Genomic DNA, 18816 nt, shown 5'->3' with positions numbered 1-18816 from the left:
AGTATTTGGGTTATTTTGGGGACCACGAGGAGCTTCGTGGAGGCAGGCAGAGTGGCGGGCAAGAGAAGATTACTCTTTCGCCTTAATTGCATGTGGTAGGAGACCAAGAAGAAAACTGCCAAGGGTATGGAATGACTCTGGGAGTGATGGACCTCCTGAGATGTTGGAGCCAAGGACACCTGAAATCCTGAGGAGGAAGCCAGGGTAACACAGTATCTCTTGTGCATCACAGATAGGATACTGAACCATTGCCTCTTAAAGGCGTGGAGTAAAAAGAAAACTCAGTCCATCTCAGCCCAGACTTCTCATTTTGCTGGTGTTCGAGCTGATAAAAGGGCTTGCCTTCAGGCCTCACCTGTATTTACAGCCCTTCCAAGAAAGGGCAAGCATGACTCCCAGTGTCCCAATCACCCGCTAACAGAATCACATCCTTCCTTATCTACAAAGACGTTGCTTAAAATCCTCTTCTTAGAAAACTTTAGATGGGCCTGAATGCTGAGGGCCTTGGTCCTGGTGAACCTCCTCACTGCAAAGATAGCTGTGGCTGAGTGACTCTTTCCCTTCCGTGCTCTGGTGCCTCATGTCCAATGTGTCCCAGAGCCTTGCTGAAATACTCTGTGTTTACCCCAGCATGATTCTCAGGACTTTCTCTAATTTCAGGGATCAAGAGTTTGAAGAGGAGAAAAGCCAGCCATGATGAAAATAAACAGTGAGAGCCCCCTCCCATGAGGATAATGTAAGTCTGCATCCAGCAGGGCTGGCAATGACCAACTGAATTTTCCTTGATGAAATCCCTTTTAAAAGTTTGTCGATTTTCCTATTGAGTTATTATTTTATCAATCTGTAAAAATGCTACATGCAAGATGGTGTCACATATTATTAGCATATTTAAATATATGAACTGTATTTGATATACTTTACTATGTTTTTTTGTCTTTAAGTTTTGTTTATCATGGGGTTTGGTTATACCTGAATTTCTTACATACTGTGTGACTTTGTTCATTGTTCTTTAGCTCAGAAAGTCCTCTCCACTTCAGATAGTTGGTGGATATATCCTCATATACATTTCTTTCTAATTTTGTAATACTATAGTAAGGTTTTGGTTGCCTTTATTTAATCCTTCATCTACACTAAACTCAGTTGGGACAGGCAGAGAACTCTTGGCTTTTGTGGTTAAGAGGTTTACCTGAGCTGGGCGCTGGTGGCACACGTCTTTTCTTTATTTTTTGAGGCAGGATTTCTCTGCATTGTTTTGGAGCCTGTCCTGGAACTCGCTCTGTAGACAAGGCTAGCCTCGAGCTCACAGAGACTCACTGGCTTTTCTTTGAAACCCAAGGAAACTATGCAAGATGACTTTAAAGTCCTTTCTAGCCCTGCCTCTGTTGCTATAGGACTAGCTTCCTGGACAAGGAGAGTGGCACCTACACAGAAAGGACCAGGACTCCAAATGGAGTGGGCCCAGGCAGGGTGGCTATCACGTGCACGCCACATGATATGCAAAGTTCTGCTAGCTCGGTACCAACCCGTCCAGTGACATCTGCCACACAGGGATTAAACACCTCAGCAACAAAAGATAACATTATCTGCTGTCAGCTGTTTCAGTAATAAAGTGGATTGCATCCACACCAGTGAAATGAGATTTGTTGAGATGAACTAAAACAAATGATCCTTTCACTGTTGTTAATTTTGCCATTGTTTTCATAATTACCTTTGTGTGTGCTGTATTTACAAAACAGGCATTTAACACCCTTCCAGCAAAAGAAAGAATGCTGTCTCATGCTGTTACTGTGTGTTCCTATTAATAACAGTAATTTAAAAAAATTAAAGGAGCAATTATTCTCTTTTAACACAGAGCATATGCCAATATTACAGTAATACCCAAGGGGCTGTAATCATTACTGGCTTTGGTTACTGTGACATAACTTAATACACAGGGGTGGGGTAAGAGAGGGATGGCTGTCACTTGCACACTCATGCTGTAATATGTAGACCCTCCTCCAGTCCTACAGTAATGGGTTGTGAGTGACTGCACATACAACATTCTGTTACAGCTATGACTCCTTCTTTCCCATCCCTTTCATCTTCAAGCTGGCATTCAAGAATGCTCACACAGTCAGTGCCCAGACTGGGAATGTTAGACTGACTCTGTGTACCTATGGAGCTTGTCCTAAACAATTTCTTCCTCATAGCTGCATTTCTTTTGGGATTAATCCATTTTTTCATAGTATCCTTGAATACAAACTACTAAGTGTGTAGCATATCCTAGCAATTGGGTTTTGTACCCAGGGACTCCCAGGTACAAGTCCTCTGTGTGTGAGTGTGTGTGTGTGTGTGTGTGTGTGTGTGTGTGTGCCTGCTGTCTGTCTGTCCATCTATCTCTGTGCTCATGACAGAGAAACAGAGACAGAAATATGTGTGTGCTTGCTGGCTGGTTTTGTGTATTTTACTGTTCAAAGAATCTGGTTTAGGGGAAGCAGAGACATGAATGCTAATATTATCCCCAGGTGTAAACATTTGATTGGAAAATTTAAGGACAAGTGGTTTACAGCAATATGTACACCTTAGTTTCAGTTCACTGGAAAAATGGATGCAATATTGATTTGAATTGCTGTTTCAGAGATAGAGCTTAGCTCAGTTTTAAAAACTGTCATGGGCTTCCAGTGCCTGGGGACTGCCACAGAGCCTCCCCTCTCAGTGGGAGCCTATGCACCTCATTTTCCTGGTCTTCTTCTCCAGCCACTGGACCAGTGCCTGCAGACCACCAGTGAGCCTTCCATCCCAGTGCGAGCCTACTTACCCCAGTTTCCTGGTCTTCTTCTCCACCCACGGGACCAGGCAATTTGGGGTCTGTTTCTGGGCCTGTGCTCCAGTGCCTGGAGACTGCCATTCAGTCTCCCCTCCAGGTGGGAGCCTATGCACCCTAGATTCCTGGTCTTCTTCACCCACAAGACCAGGACTAGGACCAGGAAGAGAAGAACTACCAGAGTATTGGACTTGCTTGCACCAACTGAAAGGGAACTCTGGTCCTCTAACCACCAGGCCAGTTAGAGGCTCTTTCTGCACCCACTAGAAGAAGGGATGGGAAGGAGACAATACAAAAACACACTCAGCAACAGAAAAACAAACATGACACTGCCAGATTCTAGAGACTCCACAACAGCAAGACTCCAACATTTCAATGCAAATGAAACAGAAGAGAATGACCTTAAAAACAACTTCATGGAAATGATAGAGGACCTCAAAGAGAATATAGGAAAATCCCTCAAAGAAATAGAAGAAAAAACAAGCCAAAAAATTCAAGAAATGGAAGAAAGAACAAACCAAAATATTCAAAAAATGCAACAAATGGATGAAAAGACAAAGCAAAAAATGCAAGAAACAATTCAAACAGTGCAAGGGTTGAAAACTGAAATAGAGACAATAAAAAAAACACAATCTGAAGGAAGGCTAGAAATAGAAAAGCTGGGCAAATGGTCAGGTACTACAGATGCAAGCATAACCAACAGAATACAAGAGATGGAAGAGAGAATCTCAGGTGTTGAAGATACACTAGGAGAGATTGATTAATTGACCAAAGAAAATCTTAGACCAACGAATCCCTAACACAAAATATCCAGGAAATATGGGACACCATGAAAAGACCAAACCTAAGAATAATAGGTATAGAATAAAGTGAAGAAAACCACCTCAAAGGGGCAGAAAACATATTCAACAAAATCATAGAAGAAAACTTTCCCAACCTAAAGAGGACATGCCAATGAAGGTACAAGAAGCTTACAGAACACCAGATAGAGTGGACCACAAAAAAGTCCCCTCATCACATAATAATCAAGACCCCAAATATACAGAATAAAGAAAGAATATTAAGAGCAGCTAAGGAAAAAGGTCAAGTAATATTTAAAGGCAAACCTATCAGAATTGCACTTGATTTCTCCATGGAAACTATGAAAGCCAGAAGGTCCTGGATAGATATTCTACCAACACTAAGAGACTATGGATGCCAGCCCAGACTACTATACCCGGCAAAGCTCTCAATCACTATAGATGGAGAAAACAAGATATTCCATGACAAAGCTAGATTCAAACAATACATATCCACTAACCCAGCCCTACAGAATAAAGAAAGAAGATTAAGAGAAGCTAAGGAAAAAGGCCAAGTAACATATAAAGGCAGACCTATCAGAATTACACCTGACTTCTCCATGGAAACTCTGAAAGCCAGAAGGTCCTGGATAGATATTCTACCAACACTAAGAGACTATGGATGCCAGCCCAGACTACTATACCCGGCAAAGCTCTCAATCACTATAGATGGAGAAAACAAGATATTCCATGACAAAGCTAGATTCAAACAATACATATCCACTAACCCAGCCCTACAGTAAGTTCTGGAACAAAAACTCCAACCCAAGGAAGTTAACTACAACCAGATAATCACACCTTACCAACAGCCAAAAGAAAAAAAAGGGTGGAATTCCATACATAATTCCACCACCAACAACCATTCCAAATAAAAGAAGAATAAGCAATCAATGGTCATTAATATCCCTCAATATCAATGGTCTTAACTCACTCATAAAAAGACACAGGCTAACAGAATGAATTCTAAGACAGAACCCATCTTTCTTCTGCATACAAAAAATACACCTCAGCCTCAAAGACAGACATTACCTCAGAGTTAAAGGTTGGGAAAAGATTTTCCAATCAAATGGACCCAAGAAACAAATGGGGGTAGCAATCCTAATATCTAACAAATTAGACTTTAAAATAAAATCAATCAAAAGAGATGAAGGAGGCCATTACATACTCATCACAGGAGAAATCCACAAAGATGAAGTTTCAATTCTGAACATCTATGCCCCAAATACAAAAGCATCCACGTTCGTAAAACTCAAATCACATATAAAGCCCCACACACTTATGGTGGGAGACTTCAACACCCCACTCTCACCACTATACAGGAATATCAGACAAAACTTAACAAAGAAGCAAAGGGGCTTATAGAAGTTATGACCCAACTGGGATTAACAGACAACTATAGACCATTCCATCCAAATAAAAAAGAATATACCTTCTTCTCAGCACCACATGGAACCTTCTCAAAAATCAACCACATACTTGGCAACATATCAAACCCAACAGGTACAAAATAATTGGATAACTCCATGCATCTTATCAGACCACCATGTGTTAAAATTAGAATTCAACAACAACACAAATTGCAGAAACTCTACAAACTCATGGAAATTGAATAATGCACAATTGCATCATTCCTGGATCAAAGAAGACATAAAAAAGAAATTAAAAACTTCCTAGAATTCAATGAGAATGAAGACACAACAAAACCAAACCTATGGGACACTTTGAAAGCAGTGCTATGAGGGAAGTTCATTGTGCTAAGCGCCCACATGAAGAAACTGGAGAATAGTTACACTAGAGAATTAATAGCACAGCTGAAAGCTCTAGAACACAAAGAAGTAAACTCACCCAGGAGGAGTAGACACCAGAAAATAATCAAACTGAGGGTAGAAACTAGGAAAACAATACAAAGAATCAATGCAACGAAGAGTTGGTTCTTTGAAAAAATCAAGAAGATAGACAAACTTTTGTCCAAGCATACCAAATGGCAGAGTGTGAACATGCAAATTAACAAAATCAGAAACGAAAAGGGAGACATAACAATGGACACTGAGGAAATCGAGAGAATCATCAGGTCATGCTTTGAAAACCTGTACTCCCCAAAATTAAAAATTTTAAAGGAAACGGACAGTTTTCTAGACAGCTATCACTTGCCAAAATTAAATCAGGAAGAGATAAGCGATTTAAATATACCTATAACCCCTATGGAAATAGGAGCAGTCATCAAAAGTCTCCCAACCAAAAATAGCCCAGGTCCAGATGGCCTCAGTGCAGAATTCTACCAGAAATTCAAAGAACAGCTTATCCCAATTCTTCTCAAAGTATTCCACGCAATAGACGCAGAAGGGTCTTTGCCAAATACTTTCTAAGAGGCTTCAATAACCTTGATACCCAAGCCACACAAAGACATAACTAAGAAAGAGAACTTCAGACCAATATCCCTCATGAACATTGATGCAAAAATACTCAATAAAATACTGACAAATCAGATCCAAGAACATATCAAAACAATCATTCACCACGATCAAGTAGGTTTCATCCCAGGGATGCAGGGATGGTTCAACATACGAAAATCCATCAATGTAATCCACCATATAAACAAGCTGAAAAACAAAAATCACATGATCATCTCACTAGATGCTGAAAAAGCCTTTGACAAAATCCAACACCCCTTCATGATAAAGGTCTTGGAGAGATATACAGCAAACCAACAGCCAACATCAATATAAATGGACAGAAGCTCAGTGCGATACCGCTAAAAGCAGGAACAAGACAAGGCTGTTCACTCTCTACATACATTTTCAATATTGTACTTGAAGTTCTAGCTAGAGCAATATGACAACAAAAGGAGATCAAAGGGATACAAATTGGAAAGGAAGAGGTCAAACTTTCACTATTTGCAGATGATATGATAGTTTACATAAGTGATCCAAAAAACTCTATCAAGGAAATCCTACAGCTGATAAACACTTTCAGCAAAGTGGCAGGATACAAGATCAACTCAAGAAAATCATTAGCCCTACTATATACAGACAATAAAAGGGCTGAGAAAGATATCAGAGAAACATCACCCTTTACAATTGCCACAAACAACATAAAATGCCTTGGGGTAATGCTAACTAAACAAGTGAAACACCAGAATCACAAGAACTTTGATTCTTTAAAGAAAGAAATTAAAGAAGACATGGAAAGATCTCCCATGCTCTTGGATAGGTAGGATCAATGTAGTAAAAATGGCAATCCTGCCAAAAGCAATCTACAGATTCAATGCAATCCCCATTAAAATACCAGCACAACTCTTCACAGACCTTGAAAAAACAATAATCAATTTTGTATGGAAAAAATTTATTCAACAAAGCAACATCTGGAGGCATCTCCATCCCTGACTTCAAGCTCTATTATAGAGCTGTAGTCCTGAAAACAGCTTGGTATTGGCACAAAAATAGACAGGTAGACCAATGGAATTGAATTGAATACCCAGGTATTAACCCATACATGTATGAACATATGATCTTCCACAAAGAAGCTAAAAAATATACAATGGAAAAAAGAAATCATCTTCAACAAATGGTGCTGGCATAACTAGATGCTGGCATGTAGAAGACTGAAGATAGATCCATGTCTATTGCCATGCACAAAACTCAAGTCCAAATGGATCAAAGACCTCAACATAAATCCAGCCACACTGAAACACTTAGAAGAGAAAGTGGGAAGAACCCTTGAACGAATTGGTACAGGAGACCGCTTCCTGAACATAACACCGGTAGCACAGACACTGCGGTCAACAATTAATACATGGGACCTCCTGAAACTGAGAAGCAGGCAAAGGATACAGTCAAGAAGACAAAAAGGCAGCCCACAGAATGGGAAAAGATATTCACTAACCCCACATCTGACAGAGGGCTGATCTCCAAAATTTACAAAGAACTCAAGAAGCAAGTCTCCAAAACACCAAAGGATCCAATCAGAAAGTGGGCTACAGAACTAAATAGAGAATTCTCAATAGAGGAGTCTAAAATGGCTGAGAGGCACTTGAGAAAGTGCTCAACCTCCCTAGCCATCCGGGAAATGCAAATCAAAACAACTCCTGTCAGAATGGCTAAAATCAAAAACACCAAGGACAGTTTATGCTGGAGAGGTTGTAGAGAAAGGAGAACACTCCTCCACTGCTGGTGGGAGTGTCAACTCGTACAGCCCACTTTGGAAATCAGTATGGAGATTCCTCAGAAAAATGGGAATCAGCCTACCACAAGACCCAGCAATTCCACTCTTAGGTGTATATCCAAAAGATGCATATTCATACAACAAGGACATATGTTCCATTATGTTCACAGCAGCATTATTTGTAATAGCCAGAACTTGGAAGCAACCTAGATGCCCCTCAACTGAAGAGTGCATAGAGAAAATATGGTACATTTTCACAATGGAGTATTACTCAGCAGAAAAACAACAATGGAATCCTGACATTTGCAGGCAAATGGATAGCACTTAGAAGAAACCATCCTGAGTGAGGTAACCCAGTCACAAAAAGACAAACATGGTATGTACTTTCTCATATATGGATTTTAGACATAGATCTGGGGAGGGCCAGCCTACAATCCCATGGCCAGAGAGTCTGGGGAACAGAACCTTCATCCAATGGCTGATGGAAGCAGAGGCAGACTCCCACAGCTAAACACTGAGCTGAACTCAAGGAATCCAGTGACAGAGAGGGAGGACTGATGAGCAAAGGGGTTAAGACTGGGCTGGTTTAACCCCCAGAAACACCTGACCTGACAAGGGGTAGCTCTTGAATCCCAGACTGACAGCTGAGAATCCAGCATGGGACTGATCAAGACCACCTAAATGTGGGTGTCAGTGAGGAGACCTAGGCATCTATGGGGCCTTGGGTAGTTGATAAGTTTTTATCCCTGGCATACAATTGTACTTTGGATACCCATTCCACAATGAGAGATGCTCTCTCAGCCTGGACTCTTGGGGGAGGGTCTAGGCCCTGCCCTGGATGAAATGACAGACTATGGACACCTTCATGGAGGACCTCACCCTCCCTGGGGAAATGAAGGTATATTGGAGGAGTTGGTGGGAGAGTGCAGGAGGAGGGGAGGGAGAGGGAGAGGGACCTGGAGTTGACATGTGAAGCAACCTTGTTTCTAGTTTAAATTTAAAATTAAAAATAAAAATAAAAAAGTAAATTCAGTTACCTATGCTATAAAAGGCATGAAAGAGAAGCCAGAGCATGGGAAAGGGGTATGTAGGCATCATTTAACATTATATTTGTATGTGAAATTACCAAAGAATGAATAAAAAGGGGAAACAAAGAAAAACAACTGTTATGGTGTGGGACCAGCAAAATGACCCTGCAAGCAGAGCCACCTACTGCCAAACACAATGACTTGAGTTTGAGTCCCAAGACCTACATGGTAGAAGGAGAAAATCGATTCTCAAAACCTGTTCCCTGACCTCCACATATGCACTATGGCACACACACCCCCATACACACATACGTATGATAAATGAGCAAACTGTAATAATTTCTAAATGATTATTATAAAGTTATTTTCAAAGCAACAACTCAAGCATTGAGATGGCAAATTGTGAGATTTTGAGATTAGCAAGCTACTGAAAAGAGGTAACTCATGAAAAAGACCTGGAGTGCAATGGAGGGAAAGCCAAAATCAGAACATACTTAAAGCTATAGAAATCCAGACTCTGAAATGCTACAGTGTAACATTTACCTGATAGCAACACTATCACAGTAGCAGCAAAGGGAGATGCAATACTGCCTTGGGACAAGTGTGTTCTAGCTTTGTTAACTAGTCCAGTCCTAGCAACAACCTTAGCCCTGGCCAGACTTGGATGAAGAAAGCTGAGTTTTGGACTGAAATTCTTTAAACTTTCCTGGATTTAGAAAAAGAATTTGGGGACTGGAGAGGTGATTTACCTTGCAAGCATGAGAACTGAATTCAAAACCCTGGTCTAGACCCCTTTGGCAAATCTTTGGCTCCCAAAATACATTACAATTCATAACAGTAGCAAAATTATTGTTTTGAAGTAGCAATGAAAATAATTGTTTGCTTGGGTGTCACGACCACATGAGAAACTGGATCGAAGGGTCACAGCATTAGGAAGGTTGAACTTATTTTAAAACATCTAATCTAGAGTTGGGTATGGGAGCACATGCTGGCCTTCTGGTCAACTTCCAAGTCAATTAGAGACTTGTCTTAAGATACAGTGGACAGAACCTGGGGGATGACAGCATAGATTGTCCTCTGATCTCTAACACACATATATACACACATTCACACATGCGCTCACAAACACTCATTCACACACAACACACACTCACACACCACACACATACACCACACACACTCACAAACATTCTCACACACACACACCACACACACACACACACACACACACACACACACACACACACACACACACTATTAAAATGGCCAGGTGTGCTCTACACTTTGGTACAAGCTGAAACCATGAGTCCCTTCCTTCCCAACAGTCTTTACAGGCGACTTGACCTAACCCTTACTCTGCCCCTAAGGGATTTGATGTACTTCATGATGGAACTCACTTGTTACTAGAGCCTCTGATCATTTAAGTCCTCCTCACTCAGCATAACCACATACTGCCTGGCCATCACTTGTGGGCAAGCATTTACACCAAACCAGACTCCTCTTTTGAATGTTCTTCCTACATTTTTACACTGTTTTGGTAACTGACTAAACAGCCCCATCGCATAAGTTTTATTTAAGCATCACAAGAGCCTGTTTAGCCTTAAATAACATTTGGAACTTTGAGTTTAGGTCTCCAGACTTTCTTCTCTCTGTACCTTGATGTTCATTTAAGGGAAGGCAAAAATGATGTAATCAAATATCAGACCCATCCACTTCTGTGTCCTTTTTTTCCCAGCCCTAGTACTGGGTGGCGGGGGAGCATGTGACTAGTTCTACATGCTGGCTGAGAGTGGAATTGCAATGTATGGCCAAAGCATTTGGTCACTGGCGTGACACCCTCTGGAACTCTTCCTTGCCCTGGTGGTTGTAGAGAAGGCCTCAAGGTGAAGGTGGACCCAGAAAGTGAAAAGCCACATTGCTGTGCAGTAATCAGAGGTGTCCAGACACTGCAAAAATACTAGAAATCCTCATTACAAGAGGCACTGGAGTTGTGGGATGTTTGCTACTGCAGCTTAAATTATGCCTATTAATTCATATGCTCCTTGCAAGACCCTTACACACCACAAGGCACTTAGAGTCACTTAAGCTCACTCTTCATTTCCAGATTCACTTGACCCTTTAATGGCTAGCTGGTGGATATAGTTGAGACTGGGCCACATCCGACTACTAAAACTATCATGTAGACTTGTGTTTTTCATGCATATACTATTATACTGTGGTTCTTTTGTTGGCCTTCTGCATGAATTTACTGAACTGCAATGGAAGCAAAAATGAATTTTTGGCTTATATTTTATGCAATGCTATAGATTGAAGCCAGGTCATTACATATATTAAGTAAATGCTCTGCCATGGAGTTTCAGCGTAAGCCCCTGGTTTATGAATGAAATATTCACTGTGCAATTAACAATGGCCTTGAACCTGCTTTTCATTCAAGTATGACCTTGAACTTGCCATCCTACTATTCCAGTTCCATAAATACAGGCATTAGAGGGATTCCAGGCATGTGCCACCATCAAAGGCGCAATTTGTGCTAATAAAACTATCAGAATTAAGATAATGACAATATCCGTCATCTCCAAATTCCCTTGAGCCCTCCTTAGTCTCTTCTCCATTTTCACAAGCCTGCATTTCCTTCCCAGCCACAATGTGATACATTTTCAAGAATTCTGTGTGTGAAGAGTTCTATCCATTTTACTCTCTTCCAACTGGCTTCTTTCACTCAGTATAATTATTTGGAGATTCTTCCCACACACTGCACAGATCATTAATTCATCCCTTTCTGCTTCTGAGTAGTATCCAGTCAGATGGATGGACCACAATTTATCACTCATTTGTTGATGAATATTTGAGTAATTTCCAATTCTTTACTCATACAAACCCAGCTGTTGTAAACATTCACATGCATGTCTATATATGAACACACTCCTTCATTTCTCTTCAACAAATATCAACAGAACAACTTGATAATGTGGCATGAGAACATTTCTCTTAAGAAACCACCAAATCATTTCACAAAGTGTTTTTCCCATTCTGCACCCCTCCCAACAGTGTCTGAGGAAGACACTTGCTCTCCATCCTTGCAACACCTGCTTTGATCTTTTACTGGGGTCAACTGATTACAGCACCACCTGAGTACCCCACTTTGCTCCCAAATTCATCAGTGCAGGTTCTTGAGACTTCTTGTAATCACCTCTTACCTGGTACTCCTCCTTCAGATAAATGGAGATTGTCAGTAAGAACGCCGTGAACTTCCTCCCACCACCTATAAACTTAGATCTCTCAGTGCCAATTATTCTCGCCTTGCCTCCCGGCAGAACAGAGGAGCTGTGTCCCCACTAACTCCCTGCTCTGGGTCTTGGAGCCCATCTTCCTCATCAAGCCTTGTCTATCAAGCATCTTCCTTGCTTTCTTGTCTTTTCCAATTACATAGTGATGCTTCCTTAGTATGTTAATGTATTCAATTCTGAGAAGAAAGAGGGGGGAAGGAGAGGAAAAGGGAGGGAGAGGGAGGGATGGAGAGAGAGAGAGAGAGAGAGAGAGAGAGAGAGAGAGAGAGAGAGAGAGAGAGAGAGAGAGAGAGAGAGACAGAGAGACAGAGAGACAGAGAGAGACAGAGAGAACTAAAGCAGTGGGGAATTTGGCATGCTCCTTCTTGCTGCCCTCTTGAAGCTGATCTTACTCAGTTTACCTGTGAACATTGTGTTTTAACTTACCCTCCCCCGACAACACAAACACCCTTGGCTCACTTGCTTTCTCTGCAGTCCTGTCCACATTTCAGTGCCTGACCTTTAAACATCTTTCCAAGCTCTCAGCTGTGCATCTCTCCTTGGTTGCTCTTCTTTGTTTGACTTCCATGTTTCTGTGTCTCAGACTGTAACCTTCTTGGCAGTGCTCTCAAAGGTTCTGTCTGTTGCTAGATGGCAAAGTCTTTGCAGAAGTGACTAAGGACACTTGGCTGGAAACACTATTGGCAGTTTCCTAGCCAGGACTTACGGAATCACAAGTGTCTTTGTAAGAGAAACACAAGAGATTTGACTGCAGAAGGAGGCAGCATGGTCACTGTGAGAGAGGATTCACAAGCCAAGGAATGCTGCCCCAAACACTGGAAAAAGCTAGGAGCAGTCTCCCTGCAAAGCTGCTGCTGGGAGCAAAGCTTACTGCCGTCTTGCTTTTTGACCCCATGAAGTTGATTTCTAGCTCTCAGTTTCCATCACTACAAAATGTTGTTGCTCTACCAGATGTAATTTACTACATCAACAATAGGAAACCAATAAGTGTAGCATGATTAATAAAAACCCAGCAACAGATATTGGAGTTAAAGCTGAAGATCAGAAAAGCAAAGCAGCCAGCCACTAGAGAGTTCTCACCTCTACTGAGACTCAGACCAAAGGGGCGGTCCAGTCCTCAGACAGCATCTCCAGGCTGCACTGTCTTCACCAAACCTCAGATTGCCTAGACTGTTCCCTTCTCCTCCCATCTTATATTCATCTCTAGTGCTAGAATTAAAGGCATGGGATCAAAGGTATGAGCTCTGTTTTTCTTTTAGACTGATTCACTCTAATGTAACCCAGGGTGGCCTTGAACTCACAGAGATCCATCTGCCTCTGTCCCAAGTGCTGGGATTAAAGATGAGTGCCACCACTTATTGTCCTCCATGGCTAACTGGTGGCTTAGTATGTGTGTGGCTAACTAGTGGTTTAGCTCTTAACTAGGTGTGTAGCTAACCAGCGGCTTAGCACTGCACTCTGATCTTCAGGCAAGCTTTATTTGTTAGATTACACACAAAATATCACAACAAATATGCTATGTCAAGAGGAATCTGGTGCTAGGCTTCAAGCTTTAGGGGTCCTGCCTGCTTCCAGGTCTGGGTGCTTCCTTTTAGGATGGAATCGATGTCCTCATTTCTAGACTAGGCACCAGGTACCTACAACCAGAAAATCCTTACTTTGGGGGCCATGGATCTCCTCCCCAAGTTCATTCCTTAGAGACAGACTATGACCCTGTAGGAGCAGTCAAGAAAGCCACTGCTGGTTGACAAAGATTGCCAGATATACAACGAGCTTCAGTGGGAACCCTGATAGGAAGCTACTGCCATATTCAGACAAGAGGAGAAGATAGCAGTCTAGAGAGTCCGTGGCTCAATTTTCTATATATTTGAAGTAAAAGACAATGGCTTTTGGTAGCACAGAGGGCATGAAGCATGAAATAGAAAGATATGTGATTTCTACAGCTTCTGATCCACACAACTGCAGAGATGGCATCACCATTAATGTTGTAAATAATAGATAGAGGACAGGTTTCTGGGGGTAAAAATCAGTAGCCCATTTCAAAATCTGTTGCAGGTACAACCCTCATTAGATAATAAAGTAGATGGGTTTTTCAAAGACCCTGTTTATCTAACTAGATAGGGTTTTATAATAGGAAATTCTTAATTAGTTTTGGATAGGTCAAATGAATATGTGACATTTCTGTGTGGAAATGTTTCAAGATTTGCCTGCAGCTTTATACTGCTACATCATAGGTTGGCTAATGTCAAAACTATTGACATTACAGACTGGACCACCATGTAAGTCAGTGTCATTAACAAACTGATTGCTTAGCGTCTTCCTGTACTTAGTTTCCCCCAAACCTTGATCAGACCAGGGATGAATATTAACTATTAACTAGCACATAAGGAGACTGAAGTCAGATCCACAGACTGTATAAACGTCTGTGTCTTAATGTGCGAATTACAGGAATTTATTCTTTGTGGTTATAAAGTTTATCATACTGTTAACCCCTTTGCTCTGTCTCTGAAGTTAGATTCTTTTATCCCCTCACATTTATGCGATGCTGACAGCCAACTCTAGTGTTTCAGTGTACTCCAACATATTCTAGATGTGAACAGGGGAGGGGCACAGACAGTGTGTGATGGGGTTCAGTGTACTCCAACACATTCCAGATGTGAACATGGGAGGGACACAGACAGTGTGTATGGGGTTCAGTGTACAACACATTCCAGATGTGAACAGGGGAGGGACACAGACAGTGTGTGATGGAACTGAGGAGTCCCTGAAGGCCAGTTTTTTAGAAAATTTGAATTTCTACATCTAAATGTATGGGCACTGTACAAGCATAAAAGTCAGAGTGGCACAGTGTTGAAAAGGTCAGCAGCGCACTGCTGGGAGCCCTTGAGGCCGCATCGCTAGTGAGTTTTCCCTGGGCCTTCTACAGCCAGACTTGTTTCTCCTCTGTCTTCTGAGACTTGCTTTGCCATTCCTGAGTCCTTGTCGACTCAATTCTCTCGGCCACTCCTTCCTGGGCCTTGCTTTCCTTCCTTCTCTGGGGACTGTGATGCTTCTCAGCCCTCTGACCAATCCCCTCTTCCCCGCATGATCCCGCCTGCCTTTTGATGTGTGAACCCTCCAGTTCCCTAGAGCTCGGCCTGGGCCCTCTTCTCTAACAATGTTATACAGAGATTTCCTCCACATCGAACCTTTCCATCTTGGAGGGTAAGTCCTTAAGTCTCAGCCAACAAACAACCCTCATATCTCAGGAAGTTCCTGAAAACTTCAAGATTCACAAGATCCCTCTTCCTCCAGGTTATAGAGTAGAAAAGACCACTGGGGTAAGGAGACTTTCCTGGCCTGTCGATCTGGCTGCAGGTTGAGCATGGGCTCCAAGAATGCAGCTCTTGTGAGTTGGCGTCTATACTGGTGAGGGTTTGGTGATACGGCTGCCTTTGAATTGCCCATGCTCCTGTAAGTAACCCCTCACCCACACTCCTGCGAGTATCCCAGTAAACTCATTGTTTCTCTAAGTTAGATTTTGGTGGAATCCTTTCTTGGGTCTGTCATTAGTGCTTTATCTGGAGGAAAACTCTCATGACAACAAATTACTCCCAAAGTGACCCTATCCAGAACCATGACTTTAAATACCATCAATATGTTGGTAAGCCCCAAGCTGATCTGTCAGCTTAGACCCCACTCCAGAACTACTGAACTACTGACATGTATAGCTAACCTCTCTGTACCTCCATTTCCTCATCTGTAAAGTGGGTATAAAGCTAGCACCTATCTCACGGGCAGATCTGCTTTCCACTCGGCCTCAGCTGCTCCAGGAAAATGAACTTTGTTCTCCATTTCAGAGCTGGTTCTATTGCTCTCTGCGTTCTGGCAGCTTAACTAATAAAAGTCATCACCAGGAGGTAGCACGGAGCCAAGATGTGCTGGCCCAGTCATTACCTCTCCCAGCTCTCTCCACACAGGCTGGCAGGGGCTGCCTACCTCTACGAAGGTCACGTGTCCCAGGCCTGTATTCTACAGCAATCTCCGCTTGTTCTAGAATCTGCTTTCTCTTCGTTCCCTTTTGGCAGCTGTTATGAGTTCCTTGTTGGATTCCTTTAATCACATTCACTTTTAGAAAGAGTCCCTCCATTAAATTTGACTTAATTACTCGGTTAGAGCATGCCATTTGTTTCATGTCGGGAGTTCATCAATCCAGGATTGTTGTAGCGATTAAGTTAGCTATTTGCCAAGTGTTTAGGGCAATGACTGGTTTATAGTAAGTGCTAGAGGAGTGCTTGTGAAGCAGAGAAACTGCCCATATGTGCTCTTCATTTGGGAGTCCAGAATTAATTTTTGAAACCCCACAGAGAAACAGACCAAAGGACCAAGATGTGTGTATATGTGTGAAGGCAAAGGCAATGCATTTTGCTGACACATTAAGCATGAAATATGAGAGAAATAAAAGGCTATGTGTGTGTGAGGAATTTATTACAGGGACGTGACCTGTGTTATGGGAACTAGCACATCCAAAATGTGCAGAGCAGGCCACTGGCCTGGAGACCTAAGGAACCTGACATTGTTTCAATCTCCAGGCCATCTATGGTAGAGCCAGAAAGCTCCAGTGTTGTCAATGAAGTCAGGAGGCAGGCCAGGAAGTGACTGAGGCACCCCACATTGGAGGGTTGTTGGCTTTATCCAGTGTCTGCCCATCTAGATGTTAATCTCACCCCAAATGACCTTCACCAAAACACTCAGAATGTTTGACCAATTATCGGGGTAGCCCATCGGGTAGTCAAGTTGACAGAAAATTCACCACCATCCTTTGCATTTCCCCCTCCCCTCTACTGTTTCCTATGGCTCAAGGTCAAAGTCTTGTCATTCTGAAGTTGTTTTCCCCTTTTCTTTCATGCCTCATCTGTACTTCACCATGTTTCCAGAACTTAACTACTACTCACCATTTTAGCGTTGCCTCTGTGCCTGAAGCCACGGCCATTTCTCAGGGGGAGTACAGCCACGGCCTTCCACTTGCTGCCATCAGTCTAACTCTCCCAGAGACATCTGTCTCCCTCCCTCCCTCCCTCCCTCCCTCCCTCCCTCTTTCTCTTTTTCTTTCTTTCTTTCTTTCTTTCTTTCTTTCTTTCTTTCTTTCTTTCTTTCTTTCTTTCTTTCACAGGGTTTCCTTATGTAGCCATGACTATCCTGGCACTTGCTCTGTAGACCAAGCTGGACTCAAACTTGGTATTCTGCCTGCCTCTGCCTCCCTAGTGCTGAAATTAAAGGTGTGTGCCACCATGCCTGGCTGTGAGCACCCTTTCAATCTTTTTGTTTTGATGGTCTACTGGTGATAACTGTGTTTATTCTTTGCTGTGTTGGTTGTTCCTACAGGATCTTTCGACATTAATAAGAACTATTCCCTGGGTGGTGAGAACACTAAAAGCACTGCCTCGCTTAATTTTCAATGGAACAGCCCAAGGGAGTCTTAAGTATTTTTGTTTTTAATTAGTTTTCCAAGTATCGGGTTTGCTTAAAGCATTTTCACGATCCTTGAATTGTGTTGACCTTTCCCCCATTCCCTCCTTCTCTCCATTTCTCTGCCCCCCCTTCACTCCCACTCTGAGTATTTCTTTAAAAATGTAACTAAAATTGCATCACTGTTATACATAGCTCAGTAAGTCCAGGTTCCCACAGTGTCCTGCCAAGCTGGAGAAGACCCAGCCCCACTGCCCTGTCCACGCTGGCCTTGTACCTCTCTCAGCCTTGCTCAGTTCACACCACTCTGTTGACCTTGGTGTTCCTTGACCTTGGCAGGCGAGCCCACCCTGTAGCCTTCGCTGCTGCCTCTGCGCAGGAGGCTGTCCATCCCTCACATCCCATTCCACTGAGGCTACCTCCTAACTGCTAGCTCCTCTCAGGGACTTCCTCAGTTGCCCCAACTACTGGAGCATGCTCTGCTGGTTGCCACCACCTGTCTTTTCTCCCTTGGCATTTATCCCAACATAAAATTAGGTATCTGCTTACTTTTAGGCCAGAATCCTCACAAGAATATAATACCATGAGGATGGAGGGATTTTTCTTTCTGCCAGTTTATTTCATATCCATAGGCCCAGAACTGTGTCTAACATGCAACAGGCACCTAACAAATAAGAAACCCATAAACAAATGTGCATGTGTGTATTTTCCTAAGTTCCCAAATAGTAATGTATGTGTTTGTGAACATATTTCTTCATATGGCTCACAGTTTGCCCCCTCCCCCATTTAGCCTTGATTCATGACCCATTGATAGAGAGGCATGTTTCGTTGTTAAGGTTCTTAATGACCGTTTGGAAGAAAAATGCCTGAAGAAAGGACACTGGGCATCTCAATCACCTCATGAGGGTCTGGGAATTCTTCTTAGAGGAATTTAATTCATTTTATTAGGCTGTACTCCTTGCTACTAGACCCAATTAACAATAATGTGAATAAATCATATTTACAAAGCTATACTGGGAAGTTGTGACTTCAGGATTTACAACTACACCTGTATGACTTGAATTGTTTTGCCCTCTGAAACATGTCTTCCTAACTCCATCACCAAGGGAGCACATTAACTTGTACCAGTAGCATACAGCCTATCTGTGTTCTGTGAATACTGTCTATGAGTGGTCCTCCCTCCATGACCTTACCCCACGTCATGATCTGGAGTTGGTGTTTCAGGGAAAATGTAAGGACACATATGTAAA

This window comes from Mesocricetus auratus, unplaced genomic scaffold, assembly GCF_017639785.1.
Source record: "Mesocricetus auratus isolate SY011 unplaced genomic scaffold, BCM_Maur_2.0 Super-Scaffold_100018, whole genome shotgun sequence".
NCBI classification, from domain to species: Eukaryota; Metazoa; Chordata; class Mammalia; order Rodentia; family Cricetidae; genus Mesocricetus; species Mesocricetus auratus.
This window is presented reverse-complemented; position numbering follows the sequence as displayed.